This window comes from Dipodomys merriami, unplaced genomic scaffold (genome assembly GCF_024711535.1).
Source record: "Dipodomys merriami isolate MVZ:Mamm:240054 unplaced genomic scaffold, mDipMer1.0.p SCAF_8, whole genome shotgun sequence".
NCBI classification, from domain to species: domain Eukaryota; kingdom Metazoa; phylum Chordata; class Mammalia; order Rodentia; family Heteromyidae; genus Dipodomys; species Dipodomys merriami.
The window spans coordinates 26291852-26309604 of NW_027206401.1; the positions used below are offsets into that span (position 1 = coordinate 26291852).

At 35.0% G+C, this 17753-nt stretch overlaps 1 protein-coding gene across 1 annotated transcript in view; it reads right to left on the reverse strand.

The window, feature by feature from the left end:
- Lama2 (laminin subunit alpha 2) overlaps nt 1-17753 on the reverse strand; it is a 565166-nt gene that overhangs the window by 504785 nt on the left and 42628 nt on the right. The gene's annotated exons all lie outside the window — the stretch shown is intronic.

The window sequence follows — 17753 nt, forward strand, 5'->3', positions numbered from 1 at the left end:
ATATTATATTTATTTCAGTTAAAGATAAAGCATACCTCTTTTGAAAATTTCAACATATTAAATTTCAGTTATAAAGTCCTCCCAAAGTCATCTCAACTGTATTTCTGAGGTTCTGGGAAAATCAAATATAGCTTAAAAAACTTTCAGACTCTAAATCCTGTTAATTATAGAACAAAGAAAACTATTGAAAATAATAGAATGTTCGCTTTCAATAGTGAAAAGCATTTCTGCTTTTTTTGTAACTCTATTTTATCCAAGAACAAACTTTAAAATAGTTTATAGAATAAAAGTTACCATAACAACTTTCTTGCAAAACTTATTGATTAAACAAATTGGAAAAGATATCTGGCTAAAATATGATGTAAAGGAATATCATTCCAACTTTTATAGAAATTAGACTAAATATAATAAAGGCACAATGTGTAATTTATAAGCAATGCATTTTCAAAGATTTTTTTCTTTGTCAGTTGTGGGGCCTGAACTCGGCCTGGGCGCTGTCCCTCAGCTCTTCAGCTCAAGGCTAGTACTCTACTACTTGAGCCACAGTGCCACTTCTGGCTTTTTTCTTCTTATGCAGTACTGAGGAATTGAACCCAGGGCCTCATGCATGAGGGGCAAGCACTCTACCACTAAGCCAATTTCCCAGCCCCTCAAAAAAATGTTAAGAAGGTTTTTCTCCTAAGAGCGAGATTTTTTCATGTCATTGAATCTATTTAATTTGGAAATCAAGTCTCCATCTTCTAGTGTATATGTTTATATGTTATCTGTTTTTATCCCTCAATATAACTGTGACAGCAGCTGTACTTGTACTGTATTGATATTCACACAAATACTTGTTCCGTGCACACCCACCTGTGATTTCTAAGCAAATGAATATCTTCTAAGGAGAGAGCACTTTTACTTTTACTTGTTTACACAAATAGTATTGCTGTTATATATTTGCCATGAAAACTTTTTATGTTCTTTAAAGTCAAAGGGAATATAAACAGAAACTGGGCACAGTGATGCGAATTTGTAATCCCAATACATGAGAAGTGGAGAGAAGGTTCAGAGTCAATCTAGCCTCTATAGTGAGGCTCTATCTCAAAAACAAACAAAGAAAATGAAAGAAAGGAAGAAAGGAAGAAAGGAAGAAAGAAAGAAAGAAAGAAAGAAAGAAAGAAAGAAAGAAAGAAAGAAAGAAAGAAGGAAAGAAAGAAAGAAAGAAAGAAAGATAGGAAGGAAGGAAGGAAGGAAGGAAGGAAGGAAGGAAGGAAGGAAGGAAAGAAGGAAGGAAGGAAGGAAGGAAGGAAGGAAAGGAAAGGAAAGGAAGAAAGAAGGGAAGGAAGGAAGAAAGAAAGGAGGGAAGGAAGGAAGGAGGGAGGGAGGGGGGAGGGAGGAAAGGAGGAAGGAAAAAGGGAGGAAGGGAAAAAAAACAAATGACACTGAAAGTTGTAATATAAAAATTCTGAGAAGAGTTGTGGGAATTAATGGCACCTGGGAACTCTTTAGAAACTGAAAAATAAAAAAGTAATAAACTAAGATTTCAAGAAACTGAAAAATCATAAAGTAATAAACTAGGATTTCAAGATATTTCTGGAAAATTGCATAAATGTGATCATTATAACATCCTATTGTCATTATTTATACTACAAAAAGAAGAGAAAAAATGCTTTTTTTTTCCTGTCATCTTCTGTTCCTTGACATTAATCTTTTCCCATTAGCTATATCTTCAGCCAGAGCTAACACTGTAATGGGTGTCAACTTGTATCTGCTTAGGTTTTGGAGCCCACAACCAATAGAACAGCTCTTCATAGAAGGACTTGTGCCTTCTTCCAGAGAATGGAGATGGCAGATAATAAAGTTAGTAAAGTATCTATGGCATCTGATTAGAAAGATTGTCTGCTTCCAGCTCTTTTTTTTTCTCCCCGATACTGGGGCTTGAACTCAGGGCTTGGGTGCTGTCCCTGGGCCTCTCTGTACTCAAGGCTAGTGCTTAACACTTGAACCACAGTGTCACTTGTTTTTTGTTTTGTTTTGTTTTTTTTTGAGAGTTTATTGGAGATAAAAGTCTCATGGGGACTTTTCTTCCTAGGCTAGCTTTGAACCACAATCCTCAGATCTCAGTCTCCTGAGTAGCTAGAATTACAAGCATGAGTCACTGGCACCTGACTTGCTTCCAGCTCTTATATGTTGGTGATGTATTTTCCAAATACATTGACAGAGTGTCAAAGTATTAGGCAAGTATTTTCAAAAAACACCTCATAGTTTCCATGCAGTTAAAATAAAATTCAAGTAACACAAAGTCCTGTGTGATCCGGCCTGTGCTTCAGTTGGCCCTTCAACTAACACATCATTTGTTTAGTCTTCTGATCACTCTGTCAAATGAACTCCCAGGATTTGACCTATCACAACTCCTCTTTCATTTTCTTCCTACCCTTTATCATTAGATGAAAGCATCTTGTTCATTTTTCTCCTTGTTTGTTTTTTCTTCTGGTCACCAGTTCTTCCAAAATAAAAACATCCTGTGAACAGTGTTGTTCTCTCCTGTTTTCCCATTGTTTTGAATAAGGAGTCGCATATATAAGTATGCTAGAGTGAATTAATGAAATTAATCTGCTTCAGATCTCAATATTTTTACTAAGTCCTTTTCCCCAGAGCACATAGCTACACTAAATTCATTAGTAGTGGTTACAGTTTTTTTGTTGTTGTTGTTGGTCATGGGGCTTGAACTCTGGGCCTGGGTGCTGTCCCTGAGCTCTTCAACTCAAGGCTAGCACTCTACCACTTGAATCACAGTGCCACTTCCAGTTTTATGGTGGTTAATTGGAGATAAGAGTCTCTCAGACTTTCCTGCTCAGGCTGGTTTTGAACCATGAAACTCAGATTTCAGCTTCCTGGGTAGCTAGGATTACAGGTGCCTGGCTTTGACTACAGTTTTATTCTGACATTTTATAAAGGCCTCCCTGAATACAGCCAGCACAGCCATTGCTTTCCTTAATTGTCATATCTTATAGATTTCCTTTGGTTGATTGAATGAACCTATTAACAACCTTAGAAAGTAACTAGAGTGATTGATTTGTTTAATGTAAATCTATAATGAGTAAAACTGGCTCTCAGAGTCTAGACTAGAGGGAAATGATGCAGGTACGGAATGGGTCAAGAATCTTATCCTCAAACAGCCACAGTCCTGTAGCTTGGAATCTTGTGATCTTTAGAGACTGGGTAAGTTAGAAATAACCCAAGATGCACAATTCAAAGTCAAACTTTCACCACCCACTGCATACTAAAATCTGTGCTTCCTTGGACATAAGCAAGGTAATGAGTACATTTCTTGTTTTTCCCCTACCATCACTTCCCTCCCATCTCCACAACAAATACACCCCCCCTTGCCCCGCCTAAATTGCAAAGTTTGTTTTTCGACATAGCATCTTGTATACCTCATTGTTGCAATGGGTCAACCTGTATCCCTGTTTAAACAATTTGTTTTTTCCCTTCCCCTGTCCAAATTATACCAACATCAAATACAGTGAAAACAGGGGTTATACCAGGGGGGAGGGACACACAAAGCAACAACTGTTCTTTCATTTCATACTGAAATATATCTCATGCATAGTTCTTTTTAAAATTGTTTTAGATTCCATGTATTTTATAGTGATATAGAGATTCTGTCAGACATAGACAAATCCAAGGGATGAGGGCCTGGCCTGTCACTTACAAATTCAAGTCAGATTTTCTAGCAATCTACTTGAAGTATATGGCCACTTGTTCTCACCTACATTTGAGTCACTCATCGAAATTTGGACCTTCACCAATATATAATGAGAAAGAATTGTATCCTTGAAATCGGTTTTATATAACACACATACAATGAAATTTAATTAATCAAAAAGACCATTTTCTTCTATGTAGGAATTTCATTATTACCAGTGCTTTATTTGCTGAGCTGATCTTTGCTCTTGTAAAGAACACAAAATTAACCATTTGGTAAAGCAAAAGCTCATTTCTCAGTACGATGACCTACTTTTTCTTAACTCATTTTCAGAGGGATTATGTGAATGAATAGCTACTTTTTATGAATATTTAGCATTGAGAAAACAATAGGATCATTTATCACAATAATAAGGATTTTTCAATCTATTCAGCTCAACGTACAAAGCCTTTCTTAAGAAAAGTTGGCACACAGCACTGTCTGAGGCCTGGCTCAGGAAAATCCCAGGAGTTCAAATTATTTTTCTTTTGTTTCTAGTCTTTGTCTATATGTATTGTTTTATTTTATTTCTGTTTAAAGGATCTGTGTACAAGCTGAGAGCCAAAGAAGGATCCTCAAGAAACTTGATCACTGAACATACAATTTAAAGAAATCTGTATTCCCTAAAATGAATTCATCTCAAATAGTCAAGCTCATGAACAAGAGCTAAATCATTACATTTGTATGGGCACAGCATATAAGGACAGTCACAATATTTTAAAATATATGAACTTTTTTTTAGGGAATTGTATACCAGAAAGGGCAATCAGTAAACTTGTCTTTCTGGTACAAGGTCAAACTCAAGGTCCAGTCCCAGAAATAATAAAATAAAATGTTATTTTTTAATATGTGTTATTTGAAATCTAATTCTGATCTGTGAAGGTTTACATATTAAATATTAACTCAAAAAGACTTTGTTTCTTATGTTTATCTGTGAATCCAATATTCATTATTGACAACTAATAGCATTAGAAGAAGTAATTTAGAATAGTCAGATGGCTCTAAAGATGAACAGATTATATTAGCATGCTTTCCATGCTAATTGTCAAAAGAACAAGTTATAATTCAACAAAAAGAGAAACTATGGACCAAAATAAATTTTTCTTACATATTTTTAATTTATAGCTTCTACACTTAAGGAGAAAATGAATAAAAGATGTCTAAAGAAAGATTCAAATTTTGTTATCTGGAGGGTAAGTAACACTAGATTGATTAAAGATGATTTATTGACATTATAAAGTAGATATAACTCACCAAGCAATATTTAACTGTTTCAATACAGGAATAGTGCCATCGATAGTTATTTGTCTCTTTAATTGTTTACAAAAAGTTTCACTCCAAAATTTCATCTATTTAAATTGTATCTCATTTTCTTTTGGGTATGTAGAGATTTTGAACAGAAAGACTAAAAAAAAGAATGATTCAAATAAGCAAGAAACAATGGAAATAAAAGAAAAAAATATTCCAAATACTTCATGTTGCTTCCCCCTAGGAGTAATGAAATAAATAGAACTAATAAGTTGATGACCATGTTATAAAAACTAATTTGTATTCTCAGAACAATGTTCTTCCTCCTCTAATAAAATACAGTTTGTGTTTTCTAAAATACATGAATATTTAAAGAATTTTACCAAATTTATGTAAGAGAAAAATATTACACAGATATCAAAGAGAGCAAAACATTCCAAGTAGAACAAAGATCATCTTTCTGCTTGCGTTTTCAAAGATATTGGTGAGCTCAGAACTTAAGAACAATATAAACCCTTCCTTCCATTTGCTATATACCAAATACATATATATATATATATATACCTGCATATATGTATATTTGTATTTACAAATATATATATTAGAGTAAGATTAATAAATCATTGAAAGTATTTTCTTTCATGATAAAAAGTAACTAAACAACACAACATTCACTGTGTTTGCTTGTGCTGTACCAAACCTCATTTTATGACCCTCTCATATAAATTGTTCATGAAGGGACTCCTCTTACAGACTTTGAAACAAGAATGCATCCTGTATGTTTATGTTACAGGTTTATGATGATAGATTGTTCTTACTGTGGAACTGGAAACGACCAACCTAGTTTATAAAATCTGTTAATAAAAACAGTCCTCACTCTGAAGTAGACTCATTTACTGAGCAACGTCAAACCATTCTGACATGTATTCAATCTTCCAAATAAAGTCAGGAATGTCCTGCCATGTGAAATGACTGTATGTAATAAGAGCAAGCATTTCGTATTTTCACTTTTCATATGAAGCTTAAATGAAGATGACTTTGACAAAATAGCATGGCCTGTTTTTTTCATTTCAGATGATACAGCTGTGAAACATATAAAGTTGCATCATTTCAATATAATTGAAGGAGTCAGAAGATTAGCCTACAACGTGTATTTTGAATGCTAACAGTTATCTGTTTGCCTTCATACCTATTCTTTATTATTTCTTCAATGTACTGACATTTGAAAATAGAAACTCAAAGCAGTGGAGAAATTTTGTTCATGATAAATGAAATAGGGGGCCAAATATCATAACAGCTGAGTACTCTGACGCCTCTGTGGTATAACATTATGCCAACATTCACTATGAGAGAGGTGAATTGTATTTGACAACATATTCCCAGGCACTGTGTAATGAACCTTCAAACTTCAATTAGAACCTATCAGAAAGAAAAACAAACACAATTTCACTAAAATGCTGCCTTCATGAGAAAAACAAGTCAATTGGAAAATACAAGTTCAACATCATTGGCTACTCATCAACCATTCCTCCTCTGTGTCAGGTATCATAGAAAAATATTTTTTTTAAGTAATGATAGAGATCACTCTCATTCTTAAAATACAAGTCATTCAACTCACTCAATACTCTTGCAACCCACAGCAATTCTACAGTTCAGAATTTAATGATTTCTCTCTCCATCCACTTACTTCCAAAGAAAAACATGACTTTTTTACCTCAGTGCATGGAAGACCACTGTTTATGAAAGGTAATCACACAATCAAAGCTCACAAGATAAAACATGATCTTCTGGGATTCCACCCGTGAAGCATATGAAAAATCTGCATGTTGCATTAAATTAACCTAAAAGAATGTTGCAAGAGCATACCCCAAGTGCACTGCATTCTTTGTGAAATATAATTTAGACTATTCAAATGATGAATTTTGAGGTGCTTCACACATATAGCATTTCAATGAATTTTGTCAGCTAGAATGCAGTGGTTTGCCTGTTTGTAGCCTCTTTCTTTGCCAGTATTTATTAGTAGCTTGCAGACATTTTGGGCATGGGAAAGCATTCATGAAGGGGGCAACATGATCGGTCTAGTTAGCTCAGAAGCTGGGGTAACAGTGCTATCTTTGCTAATGATTTAAATAGCTGAGTACAATCATTGCATTTTTTTTAGGTTTTTCTGAGATCCTTTTGATGACAATTCTTTGATGTAACATTTTAAGTTTTTTTTTAACAGTAAACAGAACACAGAGTGGAAAATACTCAAGAGAATTTTATATAACACAGAGCCTGAAGATAGCCAGATGGGAAGCTTTCAATCATAAAAGACACTACTTCAACTACATTTCCATGTCTGGGCGTGCTGTCTAAGTAACAAGATAATTAGATAATTAGGAAAATTCTCAATTATCATCACAGCATTTTCTATATCCCTTTTCCTTGCAGTAATATACATAGTGATAAGACCATCTATAGTAATAAGAATGTATATAGTAATAAGACCGCATATAGTAATAAAACTTCACAGTGTTTACTAGTCATTTGGCTCCCATTTCTAGCACCATTTTGCACTTGTACAAGGTAAATCCATTGAAAGCAAATCTCATGTCTCAGTATCAAGACTGAACAGCTTGAGCTTGTGAAGGAAGTACACATCACAAGCCTGAGTGAAGTCAAGGTGACGCTGCAGTCATTTCTTCCGATTTCAGAGGGGAAACCTTAATTGCATAAGAGGAATGCCACAACTGGCACAGACACCCAGTGTCCCAAGTTAACATTAAAGAAGTAAACAGGCCCAAACCTTAAGGTATAAGAGCCTTTGCAGCAGGCAATGTTGTCAAGTAGCACTTGCCACAGGCTGTTAAGACACCGCGGATTTTGATATCCAAGTTACAGTCACTGAGTAAGCAGGATGGATGCCCACAGCAAAGGGTTGTAACTGATGGTTGTTGGGTTGGGGCTAAGAGTGCCAACACGCAGGGCATACTCCAAAGCTGCAACACTAGAGGGCACCACCTGTTGCTCCTCACTGTCACCTGTCACCTGCCACCACTACTAGCGGAGGAGCCACAGAGTAAAGGGATACTCACTAGACTCAATGTTGAAAATGAACTTTACAACTTGGGGGTGGTTGGGGAGGAGGGAAAAACTGAAAAAGCAAGGGAAGCGTTGACACTATTCAAACAGAAATGTACTCGTTTCCTAATGTAATGAGTACCTACCCCTCTGTACATCACCCTTACAGTAACAATAAAAATAAATAACCAGAAAACAACAACAACAAAACCCTCTAAGGGTATGACCCAACTGGACAAGATTCTCCTTGCCTACCTATGATTCCTAAAGTAGAAGGACTCCACCATTTTGTAAAAAAAATAGGATATACCAGAACAAGACCCTTTAGTTCTCTAAGGTTAACATTCTCCTAGTGCCATTTTGTTATTGCTGTCATTGTAATTGCTCTAAAAAGGTAATATTTAAAAGATAAAAGCCAGACGCTGGTGGCTCATGCCTGTAATCCTAGCTATTCAAAGGGCTGAGATCTGAAGATCTCAGTTGAAAGCCAGCCCATGAAACTCTTATCTCCAACTGACCAGAAAATGGGAAGTGGAGCTGTATGTCAAGAGTTAAAAGGCTAGCATTGAATGAGAAAGCTCAAAGAGAGTGCCCAGACCCTAGTTCAAGCTCCATAACCTCCAAAAAAAAGACAAATACTTTGCTTAATGTCTCCCAATAGGGTTTTCAAGAAGAGGAGAAATGTGAGTATGTTTTGTCCTTTCATTAATAAGAGATATGACTAAAAATGTTATCTTTGCTTTGAAGAATATTCTGTTGTTAGTTTAAGGATAAGGTCATTGACCTTGAACTTAGTTTTAATTAATTCAACCCATTATCAAGTAAATAAGCCCATATAATTTTTACAGTTAATTCCACCCATGATTGGGATTTATTAATCTCTAAGAACCAGAAAGCCATATCACATGGATTACACAGCCTCAGACTAAATATTTTAGAATTCTTCTTTATGCCTCAATGGAAATATTATTACAATGTTGTTTAGTAACTAAAGATCACGATCCAATGTCTAGCAGGGCTTTTCATGTAGACATTTTATATTTTCATTGTTCTTATTCCCATAAAAATGAAAAAATAACTCATAAGTACCTTCATCACAATAATAATGGAGCCATCATAGATCTTAAGTCATCATATATAAATACATATAAAATCAAATAGTTTTTTTGCTATTAACTGTAATGTGACCATAGCATAGATCAGACTCAAGTAGATGGATAGAAGTAATGTATTCTACTTATATTTTACATTAAAATACTAACACCTATAACTTTGGCTAAAGATGGCCATGAACAAACACATTAAACCCTAATATAAAATTTTCTAAAGTGATATTTAATTAATAAAATGATATATAGATGCTAGTTACCTGGACAGATGAGGACAACAGATAAAAATCTCAACAAATTCATGGAGAAAGGAAAGAAAGTGAATGCAGTCAGTGATATAAGCCCATGGCAAAAAAAAAAGGGGGACAGGGATGATATATCTCAACAAAGAAGCAAACCACGGTAAGAAATTCAATTTTTGCTGCTGAGTCCTGAAAAAAAAAATCTCTGAAATCTGAGGCACCAAATGATTGATTAAGATAGCAGTCAGAGCTGGTGTTACAAAATCAGAGTTAGGTCTCTATGCCCCTTTGCCAATCCCATAAAATATACCTTCTAAATCCAGTGTTGTAAGGAGACAGGGATTTATTCTCTAGAGAAATTGACTCAAAGTGTCTAGACCTCATGCAGTGCACAATGGGAAGAAGGGCAAAATTCCAGATTGAACACAAAGAGTGGAAATCCATATATTGAGAAGAGTGAGGATCATTCTGTTCATTAGCCATTACTCCAAAGGCTAGAATACAAAAGATTGGAAAATATATATCCATTAATATAGACCCCTAGATATTTGAAAGTCTCCCGTTAAAGGGCAGCTTGATTATGTGCTAATTAATATGCTTTTATGACAAGCATTGATCTAACAATTTTATTGTCTCTGCTAAAATAACTAGGCAGACAATTTTCCTCAAACATTTTATAAAAACCATTTAAGACAGAAAATAAAACATATAATCAAATTCTCTTTTAGGAACTTAAGACAAAGGTAAGATTAAAAACATTGAAACTATTCAATAATCTCATAGAACTAGCAAAATAAGTGGAATGCTGACACAATAACAGGATGATATATTAATTTTGAAAGGTATCAAAGCAAAGGAAAGTTCTTAAAATATCACAGCAACAAAAAATGTTATAAAACAAAGATGAAGAGTGGAAATCAGTGAAATTCTTAAAAAGGAAAGTAAGAACCTTTGAGAAATGTAAAAGAGCAATATTTCTTTTGATTTTTGTATCCTTTGTCTTGTATGTAAATTTATCTGATTTGGAGAGGGGAAGGGGAAACAGAGAAAGGGTGGGACAAAGGATGAACCAATTTAGCAGTGAAACCCAGGAGACACTATGTTGAAAATAAACTATACAACTTGGCAGGGGGGGAGTGGGGAAGAGGGATCACGAGGGGAAAACCTGAGAGAAAATGGGGGAGGAGGTGACAATGTGCAAAAAGGAATGTACTCATTACCTGATTTATGTAACGTGACCCCTCTGTATATCACCTTTACAATGCAAGTTAAATTAAAAGAGTAGAAGAGCTATAAAATCAATCCATGAAATTCTCCAACTGAGAATTACTCTACAGATAAATAACATACTAATTATGAACTAAATATAAAAGTTTATCAGTAAAAAAATTCAAGGCACAGTGAGTACATTTTATCATGAAACTCCAGAATACCAGGGATCAAGTGAAGACACTTAAAGGTGTACAGAAGCAAAAATCAAATGACCCATATGGGCCAGGAAAACCCTGAAAAGACGTGAAATCAGAAAAGTATTTATTTATATTCTTTTAATTCCTATCATAAGTATGTGTGCTGATAATGAAGACTGAGCTCAAGGCCTCACAGATGAGAGGTAAGTATTCTGCCACTAAGCTATAAGCTCAGATCTGTGAGATATTTTGTTAGGTGTTAGGAGTTATGTGGATATAGGTAGATAAATTATAAACCAAAATAATAATGCCATACAAAATACAAACCATCTTGTAAAGTGGTGGTATATAGAGAAGAAATTATACACTGGCCCTTACGTAAGCCATCTTTGTAATATATTGGAAAGTAATAAAACTAAAGAAAGAAATAGATGGATTTGTTTCAAGAGACCAGGAGAGATGATGACAGTGTCCATTTGCAAAAATAAATAAATGGATAAGGGAAGAATAATTGAGAATTCTCCAGATTAATAATTTTAATAAATAGGAAGATAGTGCAGCCTGAAGATAACTTGCAGAGAAGAATTTCAGGCAGAAGACAAGCCAGTGAAAAGGACTAGAAACATGTGTCATATGTTCAGGAGCACTGAAGCAGCCAGCATGGTTGAATGCAGGGCAGAGAGAGGCAGAAAGCAGAAATGTAGGATATTATAACTGGAAACATTTCATTTTATAACCTGTCTACACTTCTTTAAAAGAGAGGAATAGTAAGACATTTTCGGCCATATAACCCACAAAAAATATTTACATGTCTCATTTTTATACTATTCATTTTTATGTTATTCAAATTATGGCAATAAAGAAATCTAGAATTTTTTGTAAACTAACAATTCCCCAAACTAAAACTTCACCTGATAAATGTCCAGGAGTGAAGAATTGGACATGTCTGTCCAAGGATATTTCCGAATTAGAAATGTATCTATAGAAAGCTAAGAATATTTGTTTATTACAAGGGGATTTCTAATACTAGTCAAAAGTGTACAAAAAGTAGTGCTGTGCACAGTGCAGCACAGAGCTCTGCTGTTTATACTTTTATTACATGAAATATTTTTATGTATGTTGGGTGATACAGCATGAAATGTATTGAAGATTGTATCAGAGAGATTGTTTTTTCTCTTTCATCTATGGAAGAAATAGATCATGTCTAACATTTAAAAATAAATTATAGTAAGGTGCTATTGACTTATAATGTTAGCTACTTGGGAGGCTGCCATCTGGGGTCTGTGATTTATATTGGTACTTCTTTGTGCCATCTAAAGCAGTATTATTTGAGAAGTAACCATGCATTTTTGACATGGCAAATAAAATAGAAGCTGTAGACAATAATGCTTAGACCAAGCAGAGAAGATTAAAAAACGTCATTTGAAGAAAGCAATAATTGACAAGTTAAAAATAGTCTTATACTGTGCAAAATATCTTGAACTTCTTCAGGAACAAAGAGCTCACACCTGTGATCCTAGCTACTCAGGAGCCTGACACCTGAGGATCATGGTTCAAAGCCAGCACAGGCCGATACAATCAAGAAAATCTTAGGACTCCACTTAAAAAGCAAAAAGTTGGAAGTGGAGCTGTAGCTTAAGTGACAGAGTGGTAAACTTGAGTAAATGATAATAATAATAATAATAATAAAAGTGTGAAGCCCTAAATTGAAGCCCTATAACAGTACTCAAAGTAATAACAATCATTAACTTTCCTGTATATTATTTATTAATATCTTTTTTTCACTTATAAGAATATTATTAATCTATTTTATTTGATCAACAGACTAATACATTGTAAGGCTCTCCAAAACTATCCCTCCCCATTTCAACTACACTCCTGAGCTCCTATTAAGTGCCAAAAATGTACTATCCACCTAAAATAGAAAAATATATGGGAAGTTGCATTGTCTATGAAATATTTCAAACTTAAAAAAAATTTCCTAAGGTAGTTAAGAATAAAAATAGATACACCCTGGGGTCTGGTGGCATTGTTCCAACTTCCAACTTAACAAATATCACTCTGAAGTTTCTTTGAAGAGTCAGGCTGGATAACTTTTAAAATGCAAATATTTTATTCTACTGCATAATAAGTTTTATTTTTAATATTAAAATATTGCTTAAAATTTCCCTTAAGCAAAACTGAGGGTCTGAAAAAAATCTGACACGTTCCTGCTGTGGATTTCCACATTCTAGGGCTATCACTATTTATATCTCATGTAATTGCTATAAAGGTGACAATGAAGCTGAGTGATGGCCGTGGATCACACCTATAAGCCTAGCTACCCTAGAAACTGAGATCTGAGCATCACAGTTCAAAGCAAGCCTGAGCAGGAAAGTCCATGAGACTCTTACCTCAAAATAATTAGAGAAGAAAAAGAGGAGGGGGAAGAAGGAAAGAGAAAGGAGGAGAAGGATCTGGAGGGATAGGAAGAGGAGGAAGAGGAGGAGGAGGAAGAGGAGGAGGAAGAAGAGGAGGAGGAGGAGGAAGAGGAGGAGGAAGAGGAAGAGGATGAGGAGGAAGAAGAAAAAGAGGAGAGAGAAAGAGGGAAGAGGAAGGAGAGAAGGAAGCTATTGCTTAAGTGGTAAAGTGTTAAACTTGAACAAGAAAAGTTCAGGGACAGTGCCCAGGTCCTGAGTTCAAGCCCCAGGACTGGCACAAACACATACACATACACACACACACACACACACACACACACACACACACACACACACAGTAGTGAAAATTTCAATATGTTTTGAATCAAAACAATGCATCTTTTTATCAGTTTATTTTTTCCTTTCCGCTCAAAGCATACTTCTACTGAATTGCCTGATACTTGGCTATCTGTCTTTGGGAGGGTAAAGGGAAGCACAGAAATAATGGGACAAAGGGTGAACAAATACAGCAGTGGAGCCGGGCACCGGTGGCTCATGCCTGTAATCCTAGCTATTGAGGAGGCTGAAATTTGAGGATCATTGTTCAAAGCCAGCCCAGGCAGAAAAGTCCGTGAGACTCTTATCTCCAATAAACCACTAGAAAACCATAAGTGGCGCTGTAGCTCAAGAGGTAGAGCGCTTGCCTTGAGCTGAAGAGTGCAGGGACAGCACCCAAGCCCAGAGTTCAATCCCCACGACCGACATAAAAACAAAAAACAAAAACAAATACAGCAGTGGTACTCATTAGACAGTTGAGAATGATTTATCCAACTCATGGATGAGGATGGGAGGGAAAAACTGGGAGAGAACGAGGGATGAGGTGACATTGTTCAAAGAGAAGTATACTCTTTACCATAACCCCTCTGTACATCACCTTTATAATAACAATAAGTAAGCTAAAAGAAACCAAAAACCTCCATACTTACCACCCTAGGTAGTTCCTATTTAAGAAATAAAATCACTTAAAATGTTTTGTTTAATACCTAATGGCTCTATTTAATGTAAAACTTTTCAATGTTCAGTTTTTTTCAAATATAGGTAGCTCCAATTTGGGGCCTTCAGAAAAGGAGAGGAGATAAAGAGAGGGAAAACAAATGTATAAGTTTATGTATCCAAGTGATGTAGCAGGGAAGTTTAAACCTCTTAAGCATGTTTTTAAAAATACATTTTATTCTATTTAAAAGATTAACACAGTGCTGCATACTTCCATATATTTTGACCTTTAATTTTCAAGTCCTGATGGGGGAAGCTAGAGCCCCAAATTTCATCTTTCAATAACTCTCTTGGCAGCCTCTTACATTAATGCTTTATATGTGCCCAAATCCTGTCTCTGTCTCTTGCACACTGTGTAGCTACAGAAAACTTACTGACCCTCTACCAGTGTATCTTCTTAAACTGGGAATAGCCATCATTTGGTATTATAACATCCTTGAGAAAATCAACAAATTATACATCAAGTCCAAATATTTGTTGGTATATAATAAACACTACCCAAGCCTTTCCTTTGTTTGTTTCATGAATTCCACACAAAGCAATAGAAATCCATTTACTAGGACAATTAATAGAATCATTTAAAAGAATAATCCCAATATTTTAGTAGAATAATTCCAGCAACTGTTGCATTGAACATTTTCTAAAGATAGTTCCTATTACTGTTGGAAAATATGTGTGGTTTTACAATAATGATTTCATTGTTACAGTGTTTTCTCGTGAAGAGTGAATATTATTCTCAATATTTTCATTGCTCATGCTTGTGTATTGTAGGTTTATGATACTCCTAAATTATAATCTTCTGAAAAACTAAAGAACATCCATTAACACCGGTGAACTTTGAATTCTCTCTGGCAAGAGGAGGAAAAGCACGGATGGAGTGAGGAGAAGAGAGGGGAGAAAGGAAGGGAGAGAGGAAGAGAGAGGAAAAGAGAAGAGGGAAGAAGAAATGAAGAGGAGGAGAGGAGAAGACAGACATTAAGTTGAAACTTGAGCAGGTTCATCTCACATAAACTAGAGTATGGTGATCAAATATATCTCTGCCTTAAACCAAAGGAATTTTTTTCAAAAGCTCCTAAATAGATCTCTTAAGATTTTTGTAAGGTTTTCCTTCAAATACATTATATCTGTCTCTGTATTTTAAGCACAGTAGAGCTTTCCTGTGTAGTAGATTTATCCCTTATGACAGGTCAGCTCCAAGAATAAAAATTAAATCAAAAAGCTAGTAATGTAAAAATGCCGACACTCTACACCCGCATGGAAACAGCAATGTGTTTAAGAAATGTTGAACAAAATCAAATATGATGACTGTTAGCTATCTTCTGCTGATGCAGATAGTTCTTTAAAAGAACCATAAAAATCAGAATCCCTCTTCAATAAGACACAAAGGATTTCCAGAGCTTGCAATTTCCTCCTGACATAATAGGGGTATGAAAACAAATTCTAATTTAAATATTCATGCCTTCATTTTATTTAATGGTATGCTACCGTGACTGTAGATATTATATTTTAATGCTTTGTGATGTTTCTTCCTGTTTTATAGCAGCTAAAATGATAGCCATCTTCAAGAGTAATATCACAAGGCATCATTATGAAGTTCGTATTTTCCTTGAAACATGGTCTCTGATACTGATAATGACAACACATCAACATTTAAAATAAACATTGTCTTCAGGATGCATGGCTGCATTTTTAATTGATAAATAATCCACTGGTTGAGGTTATAAACTGAGATTCAAAGCTTACCTCAAAAAATCTCAACTCACAATCCCTACAGAACTAAGGAAGGAGCAGCAATGAAATTTAACAAAAAACAAAAACATCTGCAAAATAAAATCTGTTCTCTGAACTCTCAGAAGATAAAACATTTGACCTTCATCATTTCAAGAATCAGCCCAATAAACATATACCTGGGAATATGCAAATGTACATACAGAAATACTTTATTTAGAAATAATTTGAAATATTTCTAAATAGTAGAAATATTGAATTTTAATATCTAATATTGTATTTTAATATTTTAAATGGTTCTAATATCTAATATTCTAAACACCAGAAATATTTAGAAATAGCTGAGAAATTAGTTCCTTTCTTAGTTATCTCTAGAAATAAAGCAAGCTCATCTACTTTATACAGTACACTTCAAGTTAACCTTTTTACAAAGTTGAAAGAGGAAAAATAATTATTTCTATTCAACAAAATTACCATAGCATATTGAAAAGCTAACATCATACTGTGTGTATGCCAATAGGGGTTTGAAATCCGGGCTTACACATTACACACTTGTTTGTTCAAAGCTAGCACTCTACCACTTAAGCTACATCTCCACTTCCTTCTTTTGTGTGTTTAATTTGAGATAAGAATCTCATGATTTTTCTACTCAGGCTGGCTTTGAACTACTATCCGCAGAACTCAGCCTTCTGAATAGCTAGGATTATAGGCATGAGCTCTAGTACCCAGCTAATGGCTAACTTTTTTCTCTCCCTCATACAAACACCATGCACACAGATACACACTGTCACACATACACACCCAGAGTCCCAATACAAACACAGCCTGCACACAGACAGGTCTTGTTCTGATTTCCTTAATAAGCATGACTGGAGAAGGCAAGTGGCTCACACAGGCTGTCAATTCTGCTAGAATCCATGAGACATTAATTACCAAATACAGTGAATTTATATGTAAAAGCCTGCTTCTTCGCAAGAAGTTTTCAGAGGGCATCTTTTATTGCTTAGGTTTAAAACCAATAATAGTTTTCTCCCACAAAATTAAAGAAACAAGTCAAGCAATCTCAATTGGAAAGTGCTTCAAGATGAGATAGGGTGATCATTCAGAAGGAGCACTGAGTCTAGTCCTAGCTAGCACTTCCCCGTTGTGGAATACATGTCAGGCAGATTCACATCCCTGAAACTCTTAGGAATGTAACTTCACCACACCATGTGCAAGCACACGACTGAGCACATGATCCATGCCAGGCCATCAGAGATGAATGAGGATTTCAGGAGTAAGAAATCTTTCTCCTGAGATTTCAGTGACTTAACAAATTGCTGTCAACTAACAGTGCCTTACGTAGAAAGTCCTCATGAAATAAAGACAATAAAAAGGAAAACAGGAAGATACTACAATGGATGATGCCAATGATTTGACTTGATCCCTGGAGCAAAGACAGTTATCAGATTTCTTTGGCACTTCGCTGGACAGATGAGCAGAGCAGTCACCAGAGGCTAAACTTTCATTTCAATTATCTGCAACTGGAAACTCACATAAAGTCAATTAAGTTAATTGAGGACAGGTATCTAACATGTTTGTAGTTATTATTGCTGTAACTATAAAAGCACAGCCCCTTTATTATGAAAAGGGTATCCCGGGTTTTACAGTGTAAAATTTAATACCATAAACGTAGATGCCTTCAGAGCAGTCCAACTTTAATTTTGTTAAATTCAACAGTATTTATTTGTTATGATGCCTATATATCTGAGATTCTTAAAAACTGAAATTTT